Source organism: Hipposideros armiger, unplaced genomic scaffold (genome assembly GCF_001890085.2).
Source record: "Hipposideros armiger isolate ML-2016 unplaced genomic scaffold, ASM189008v1 scaffold_43, whole genome shotgun sequence".
Lineage (NCBI taxonomy): Eukaryota > Metazoa > Chordata > Mammalia > Chiroptera > Hipposideridae > Hipposideros > Hipposideros armiger.
In genome coordinates this window covers 3981021-3989985 of record NW_017731393.1, presented here as the reverse complement: position 1 = coordinate 3989985, position 8965 = coordinate 3981021, and the positions used below count along the sequence as shown (strand labels likewise).

General features: G+C 59.9%; 1 protein-coding gene across 6 annotated transcripts in view; it reads right to left on the bottom strand.

Annotated features, from left to right (window-relative positions):
- The window catches only part of BEGAIN (brain enriched guanylate kinase associated), a 29965-nt gene extending 28771 nt beyond the window's left edge, over positions 1-1194 (bottom strand). For 2 of the 6 annotated variants that reach the window (XM_019639150.1, XM_019639153.1), the window contains exon 1: positions 386-478. The gene's annotated coding sequence lies outside the window, so the exon portion shown is untranslated. Of the gene's footprint in view, positions 1-385; positions 479-593; positions 607-843 lie in introns of those variants that run through there. The other 4 variants (XM_019639149.1, XM_019639155.1, XM_019639151.1 and 1 more) reach the window with 4 other exon arrangements.
- Positions 1195-8965: the final 7771 nt, after the last annotated feature.

Here is an 8965-nt window from a genome sequence, read left to right as displayed (position 1 = left end):
CCGCCCCGCCCGTTAACCCTTCTAGCCCTGCGCTCCCTCCCGGAGGAAGCCGAGTCCCGGAATCTCAGAATCTCCGAGTGAGAAAATGTTCGGATCCGGGAATTGGGGGCCATACGGATTGCAGAGCCCGACACACACAATCCGAGAGTGATGGCATTCGGGACCTCAGACTCCTCACATCGGAGACCCTGCTGCCCTCAGATTCTGGGGTTCTGGGCCTGGTCCGCCCCTCCCGGGCCCGAGGGATTAACCCTTGCCCGCCCGGCTCGCCGGTGGGGCTCCCTGCCGGGCTTGCGCAGACCCGCCCGCGCGCGGCTTGGAGACCCTCCCCGCCCAGCCCCACTCAGCCGGGCACCCCCTCTGCGCGCCCGGTGGGGGGACCCACCGTTGCCGTTAACCCTGCGGGCGCCAGCGAACGACGGGGACCAAGAGCGGCCCGGGCGGCATCGCACTTCCTGCGCGGAGCGGGGGGCGCGGGGCGGGCTCTCCATCACTCTGGAGAGGCCGCTCCCGGGGGCTTTCCCTCGGCTTTCCGTGCCATGATTGGCATTAAAGGGGGACGGGGTGCTGAGCCCAGGGACCACGCGACACACCTGGGAAGACTGATGACTGCCCATCCCGGCCCCTCGCGCGGGGCGCCGTGGCCGCGTCCGCCGGGAGCGCGCTCCGCTCCGGTCCGGGCCCCACGCCGCCTCCCCCACCGCCCCGCCGGGCGAGGGCGCAGCCCCGCGGTCAGCGCCAGGCTGGGAGGCCCAGCCCGGGGGCCTGGGCCACACTCGGCCACCAACTCCCCGGTTGCCCGGACAGGCCTTCCCGGGACTCCCCTGGCCTCAGTTTCCTCACCTGCAAGCTGGGGTTGGGGGTAGGGGGAGGCGGAGGAAGCGCTCTGCTGCCCTTTCAGCACCGCAGGCTGCGAAGGGGCTGGGGTAGGGGAAGGAATGTCAGAAGAAAGGATCCCCGAGGGGCCCAGACTGGCAGCCAGACACAATCCCGGACACTCCGAAAGTTGTCTGAGACCGCGCGCCTGGACCCCCTCTGTGCACCTTCCTCCCCCAAGAAAAAGAGTTGGCTGTTCCGCCAAAGCCTCCCCCAAGCCCCCTATGTAGCCCGGGCCCACCTTTCCCACGTCCCCATCACGGTGCTCAGCACACTAGATCCCAGCATACAGCAGGCGCTCAATAAACACGGACAGTGCATGCCTGGATCCCACAGCACTGTGGCGTATCTTTTCCTGCCTCTTCCCTTCAGGCTGTGAGTTCCCGGCAGGAGCCCTGTCCCTTCTCCAGGGCCCCCCAGCTCCCAGCAGGCCTGGCCTCCCCCGGCCAGCACGCAGGGTGGGAGGAGCCGTCAGTTCCGAGGGTCAGCCCCAAATAGGTTCAGACCCAGCCCAAAAGTCCAAGTGCTGTTCCCACGGAGGGATCCTCACTCATTCATTCGCTCCGGGCTAAGCTCTTGGGCTGGGGAGGGGGCAGCAAAGGAGGTGAGCCCAGCCTCCAGGGGCTAATGGTTGAGAAATGAAACCCCACTCCAGTCCTGGGAGTCCACCCTCAGCAGAATGGCAAAAATAATAATGACACCTCCACCCACCACCCCTTGCACGTCATAGCACTGTCCGCTGGCTGCGCAGGGCAGCTCTGGCAGGGCAGCCGGCAGTCCCGTTCTGCTGAGGAGGAAAGCAAAGCCCAGAGAGATGAGCCCAGCTGGGCCGGGACCCCAGACCTGAGGCCTTGCGCACCCAGCGGCTGGGGACACCCCTCACGTCTCCAGTTACCTCAATCACTCACAGTGAATGACTTGCCAGGGAGTTTGTCTAAAATTAATAAGAATGTATTAAAATTTAATTTTAAAAATCTAGCATTAATTATTTATATTGAATGTTTCAGCTTTTCTAAAAGGCCTGTCTGGGAATTTCTCCCCCCACCCCACCCCCCAGAAGGGACTCTAAGAGAGGCTGCTAAGTTGCCCTGGTGGCAGCGGGTGGGGGTGGGAAGGGTAGGTTACAGGGAAGGGAAGGCGGTCATACCTGCACAGCCCCTCCCCTCACTTTATTTCAGAAGCCTGGTTCTGATCCTACCAAGACTCTCAAATTCTCCCCGGACTCAGTGCCTGGGAGGTAACTACTGCCTTCACTTTAAAGCCACCTCCTCCAGGCAGCCCTCTCGGGAGACCCAGCAGAGCGATTGGGTTAAGGCCCCACTACCACACATGCACTCCCTGGGGCAGGGCCTGTCTTTTCCAGGTGTGTCCTTGGGCTGGCCCAGCGCCTCACCCAGGTGGGAGGGCAGCGTGCACACAGCCCTGGTGTGTGCTGATGAGCAGACATGGCTATGAGTGTGGTCGGGGAGCCGCAGGCAGAGCAGTGAGGCTGGCCCTCCAGGGAGGTGCTGTGCCTTTGGCAGTGGTCTTGGTGTTGGGGCCAAAGCCCTATGTCAAGTCTTGACTCTGCAATTCATAAGCACGAGATTTGAGGATGTTCCCGAAATGCGCTTTTTATGGATGAGGAAACCAAGGCCAGAGCATGGGGTGGCTTGCTCAAAGTGCCCTGAGGCTAGCTGAGGGCCGCCTGGTGGGCTGGGCAGAGGAGCCTTGGGGCGCTGCCTGGGTTTCTGGCCAGAGGTGGTGCCTCCTACAGGAAAAGGGCAGAGGCCGGTGGGCACCATGACTATGAGGGGCCTGTGGGATGTCCAGGGTCGCCAGTGTGAGACAATGGTGCAGGTCCACCCAGGGGACCACAGGCAAGTAGGGTCCCATGCTGCTCTCCTAACACAGGCGGTAGAACACAGGTGGACACTCTGGGTGCTCTCAGAAGGCAGTCCATCCCTGCTCTGGGCGCTGTCCCTCCAGTCCACCCCACACTCACAGCCCAATGCCTCTCCCTGCAACACCTCGTTACTGCCTGCCCTAAACTCCCCCCTTGTCCCCTCCAGGTGGTCTAGTCCCGTGGGATGGTCCCACCCAGCAGTCACCTTTACTTCCCAACAACATCACACGAGTGCTACTTATTGGCCAATCTGGACCGTGCCCCACATCCCAGCCTCAGCCAGCTGCTCTCTCCTCCAGTGTCTTTGTCCACGCTGCTCCCCTCCCCCGACAACGCCTGCCCTCTCCCACACCCGGAGCTCCACAGCCCCACGGCCGCCCTCCTGCCACCTGCCTTCTTTCCTTATTCCCTGTGGGACTCTGAGCTTCAGGAGGACCACCCAGGTCAGAAACAGGCCCATCCACCCTTTAGTCCACCTGTGCTGTTCCCTGCAGCCTCAGCCCAGTTACGGAACTTAGTCCCATTTAATCATCACAGACACTCTGCAAGGTGGGTCCTATAACCTCCATTTTACAGATGCAAAAACAGAGGCTCCACGAGGAAAACCCCCGCAGCTTGTATGCAGCAGCGAGATTTGGCGCCAGGGCTCTTGTGCATCCTCCCAGGGGCACCTGGGCCCAGCAAGTGACTTACACAGTAGGTGCCCCCCAGAAGCGATGAAGGGCAGCAACTCTACCACCACTCAGGTCTCAGGGAGGGGTAGCTAAATCCTGATTCGGCCCTGCCTAACTCTCCGGCCCCCGCCCTTCACTTGGCATACACCTGTCACACTGATCACCTTGCTGGTCCCAAGCTCACCGGCTCACTCCGGCCTCAGGTCCTTTGCACAGCTTCCCGCCACCTGAATCCTCTGCCCCAGATTTGCATGGCTGGGCCTTAGTTCTCTGACCACCCATCTGAAGTAGCCTCTCCCTCACCAAATGGCTTCTCATCACATCCCATCTCTTTGGTCATTTTCCTATCCCCACCCTGTCCCCCTACATTATAAATGACCCCCTGACAGCCCCAGGGCCTGGCGCAGAGGTCTCCAATGGCATGTGGCAGGTGGTGACAGCTGTATGGATGCAGTTGTTCTTAATTCCCCAGGTAGAAGCATCTGTACTCCACAGGGAGCAGCTTACCCACTCTCACAGCCCCCACCATTAGCACACCATCCTATACCCCACCTCAAAGCCCGCCCCCATGCTAGAGGGCACCTGAGTCTGACTGGTACCCAGAGCCCTGCCCAGGGAACCCCCTTTGTGGACACGGAGCCATCCCACTCCGGCCCCCATAAGCAGGCATGTGAATCCTCTACTGGACTATCTGCCCATCTTCCCCCCAAACTCTGTGGTTCCCAAAACTGTTGAGAAAAAGCAGCATGTCCAGGTCTGGTGGGGAGGGGGGCTGCTGGGTGCCGAGGCTCATCCCTAAGACACGGGGGTCCTGGGTTCTGCTCCCAGCTCAGCCTCCAACTGGTCCAGTGATCTGGGCCAGTCCTGCTGTCCCTCAGGGCTGGGGCCTGGACTTCCCAACCCTGACCCCAGTGCTCAGCCCCCAGGGCCTCCTTATATCCACTCTGGGCTCCAGCGTCCTCAGTTTTCCCCTCATCCTGCTCCCCCACCCCCAACTCAAGGGGAAGAAACAAGCTGAAGAATATGGAGGACAGAGGTGAGGCCTGGGGTGGGGGACAGATCCCAGGCACGGCCAAGACAGGGACCACCCACCTCCCACTGACAGCTACGCAGGCCTCCTATGCAGCTGTGTGACCTCGGGCAAGGCTCTCAATCTCTCTGAGCTCAGTTCCTCATCTAAGGAGGATGGAAAATCTTCAAAGGGTATTGTGAGTGACAAGGTGGCTCTGTGTGTAAGGGCCTGTCTTGGGAACAGGGCTTCTAAAGGGCTGTGGTTGCTCCAGGAAGCTAGCCTTTTCATTTAATCACCTGGGGTAGACACTCTTCTAAAATATTTACACCACTCCTGGTCTTCTTGCATTCATTCAACAAACACCGTGTGCTCTCTTCTAGGGGGCTCAGCAGTGACCAAACTAAAGGACATCTCTGCCCTCACAGCGCTGACTATCTGGAGGGGGAGACAGATTACACGAGATATTGGTGAAGTGTCCCTCTGCCCCAGTGTCTGTGGGGACACTGCTGAGAAGGCGGGAGGGCTGGGGCTGGTGGGAGCAGGCCCTAGGGCTGGGGTGTCTGGGGAGTCTGGGGAGTACCTGGTCACCAGCGGGGAGCAGGGGCCAGTTGGGGCGCCTCATGCGTCATTGTCAGGACTTTGGCTTCTACCTTGAGTGGATCGGAAGGCCCCGCAGGCTGAACAGAGGAGTACCCGTCATGCTGCTGAGTGGAAACATGCACCGAGGGCTGAGTGCAGGGCCTCCCTGAGAAGTCCAGCCAGAGGCACCTGCACAAATCCTGGCGAGTGGAGACCAGGGTGGGGGCAGAAGAGGCTCAGATGCCCTGACAGACTAGAGGTGGGTGCAGAAGAATCGCCAAAGATGACTCTGAGATTTTGGCCGGAGCAGCTGGAAGGGGGTGGGGAGAAGCTCAGTGTTCATGAGCAGAGGTGTCTATTAGCTAACCAGTGGGGACAACCACAAGGGCTGGGTACATGTGGAGTTCAGAGGCGGGCCCAGGAGATGTGAATCTGGGAGTGGTCAGCCTAGAGACAGCACCTAAAGCCACAACACTGGACGAGATGGCCAAGGCAGTGAGTGTGGAGGGGTGCCAAGGGGCTCAGCCGAGGTCAGGGTTCAGGGAGGGGCAGCCTGAAAGGGAGCAGGCAGGAAGGCGGCAGGGTCACATACTGTGACGTGCGTGGGTGAGAAGCTCTCCTCGTGTCCCTCACCTCACCCGCAGGGCTGGCCTGTGCTGGGTACACAGTGGGTCATCCACCAATACCATAGCGGCAACACCAGGGTGAGTCGCCAGGCTCTCCGTGTGTGACCAACAGAACACGGGTGAGCACTTGCTCAATGTCACTCAGCAAGCTCAGGACTTGAATCCAGGCCCAGATGGGGGCAGGAAGGCCCTTCCCCCTGGGGCTCCAGCGGGCCTGGCCATGGGCTGAGGGTGCCCGTGTGCCACTCCCGGCTAGAGCACCGTGCTTGTCTGGCTCTGCGTGGCTCCTGTAGGCCCCAGCTGTGTGTGGCTGCCACTGGCCGAGGCTGGTGGCTGCAAACTGGCCTCCGGAGCTAAATCTGGCCCACCAGCGTGTTGTATTTGGCCTGCAAGAGCTTTTCAAATTTTTTTTAAAACATTTGAGCCAACATTTAAAAATTGGGAGAGTTTACATTTTAAAATTCATATTTTTGGCTTCTACTGAAATTTTGGGAGATCTGGCAACTCGTGCCCACATTCCCACGTGGAAACAGTTGGGGAGCGCGGAAGCAGCTGCCCCTCCAGAGGCAGGAGAGGCGCCGTCCAACACCCAAGCTTGTCCTACAGGTGGGGAGACTGAGGCCCGGAGGGCGGGGTGACTTGTCGTGGTCACTCGGTGGGAAAGCCCCTCAGACAGAATCTCATGGCAGTTCTGAGAACCGCCAGGCCTGGCATTGGGGGTCTGGTCACAAATCCCACCCAGGCTGCTTCAGGGCACCCGGCCTGCCTGTCCTTCCAAGACGCCGGCCCTGTCCCTCCCGTTCTCTTCTGACCCTTTTGTTCTCAGGAAATGGCTGGCTTGAGTCATTCACACTATAGTATGATTAAGCCTTGGTTCCAGGTCTGTGGACAGTGACAGCTGGAGGTCCCAGAGACCTTCTACAGCGGCTTCTTGTTTGCTGGACAATGAATTGGAAGACCGGGGTCACCCATGGCCACTCAGCCAGAGGAGACTGAGGCAGGACTGAAATCCAGAGCCCTCCCGTGGTTTGTGGCTTTCTCCCTGAAGTGGTTAACGGTGAGACTCCAGGCCCCGTCCCTAACAAAGGGCTTTCAGGTTGATGACTAGGCTGCAGGGGTCTGCCTGCTTCCCCAAAGCTTTACCTCCACCCCAGAACTGTTCTGGGGACACAGGCTTGTCAGGCCAGGAGGGCGGAGGCTCGCAGGAGAGGGCGGGGTCGTCATCCTCCCAGTGGCTGAATTCCCATGATCTCTAATCCCCTCCCCCAACCTTGACGACACAGAGGGGGCGTGGCTTGCTCAGCTGTGTGAGCCTCTTGGCCTATAAAACGGGCCTGGTCCTTGTCTCTCTCTCACTGGCTTGTTTTGAGTATTTGATGTGAGGCTGGAGCTGAAAGGGCCCAGAGTATTATACCCTTCATGTGATAGGGCCCTGGGGGGTGGAGCTGGGGGCGGAGCAAATGCCACCTCTTCCTTCAAGGAGCCACTGCCAGCTCTCTGGAAAGGACACTCCCAGCTGCGCCCCAGCACAAAGCCTCACACCCCCAGCACCCACTGCTGGGCCCGATGGTCCCCAAGGTCCTGTGCTGCCTGGCAGCCCCGAGAGACATGTTGAAGGAGCCTTGAGACAGAATCCTCCAGAGGCCTGGGTGTCATGGGACTCCCCTGGGGCCCAGCAGTCCCCAGAGTGAGGTCTGCATAGTTTGCAGAGCCCAGAGCGGCAGAGGCGGGGGTCCCAGGTCGCCAGGCCCTCGTGAGGAGGCCGGGGACACAATGCTTATTGGGTTTCCACCGTGGCTTTCTCCATACAAGGCAAAGGAAAAATCACACCCCTTATACGGCCTTTTCATGGCTCGGGAAACGGAGGCGGGGGAGGGGGGGGCAGGTGACCTGTCCAAGGTCACACAGCAGGCAACAAACAGCTGAGTCCACCTCAAGCCAAGAACTGGGGTGCCCTGAGGCTTGTGATCGAGAATCAGAACAACGCTAGTAAATACACAGCAAGTATCAGCTGTTGCTCCCACCCAGGATTTTGTTTGTAAAACAACCTACCCCACAGGAAAGCCATTCTGGGGGGCGCCTGGTCAAGGTCCCCACCAACCTGGCCTCGCGGCCCCCACCTCAGTTCTGTGCTGGGAGAAGTTGGGACGGGGATATGGAGGCAGAAGCAATGTCCACAACAGCCCATGGGACCCACTCTGGCCCCAGGGGACACACGTTTTGGGGGACAGCAGGTCAGCACCAAGATTGGGGTGCTGCCATCCTCACACTCTGCACAACTCCATCCCCAGGACAGCTGAGGTCTCATGGAATCTTTCTTCCTGAGGCCAGAGTGTGTGTGGAGCGGGGTGCTGAGGTGCTGAGAGAAAGCTGCATTAGATCTGAAGACCTCAGTCCAAGGCCAGTCCACATAACCTGAGGCAAGTGGCAGTCCCTCGGAGCCTCAGTTTCCAACCCCATGAAATGAAGGACATGAATCCACCTGCCTGATTGACAAGGCTGTGGCATCCTACCTCATGTGTCTGAGGTTCAAAAATTCACATGGATAATATGAAATCCCATGGTAAACCGCCGAAAGCTCCGCCAATGGGCGGTGACATTATTATCATCAGTCATGCACACTCAGTCCTGCCTACCTGCCCAAAGCCAGAATTTCACCTTAGAGATTCATTCTTTTGGCACTTTGGTCTTTCCTGTTGTAATATTATAAAAGGGGTGAGATTCGGAAACTCAGAGGGGATCAGACAGGACGTGTGGGAGAATGGCACATGGAGAGGGCAGGGAAGGGGCACAGCCAACCCCTGCAGGCTGCCTGCTGGGGATGATCTGGGGCTGAGACTCACCCAGCTTGGAGGCTGCCAGGGGGAGGCAGCTTGGCCTCCATGCTCGCCGCTGCCCGTGCGAGGCCCACTGGTCTCCACTGCTTGGCCAGGCCCCATTCTGCTTGCAGCCTCCCCTGCCGCTTCTGAGGACAGCTGGGGGCTCAGCACCAGGGTCTTCTCTGGGGCTGCAGCTCCTGTGAGGGGCTCCTGGGCCAAGTCTGGGCCTCGCTCACCAGGAGAGGGCTCTGGGCTGTGGCCCCTGGGCCCCCGGAAGGCCTCCAGGGTCCTGGGGTCCAGCACCCGCACAGTGACCTCATCCAGAAACCTAGAAAAAGGCAGCCTGGCCTCCTGTCGTCGGCCCAGGTGAGCTAGGGGGCCAGTGGCAGGCCCACCGCCTGTGCTCAGGGGCTCTGGGGGGGACGGCAGACCAGGTGATGCCCGAGTCTCCTCTTGGCCAGGCCACGCTGCCCAGCTGGAGCGAGGTGTCTGGC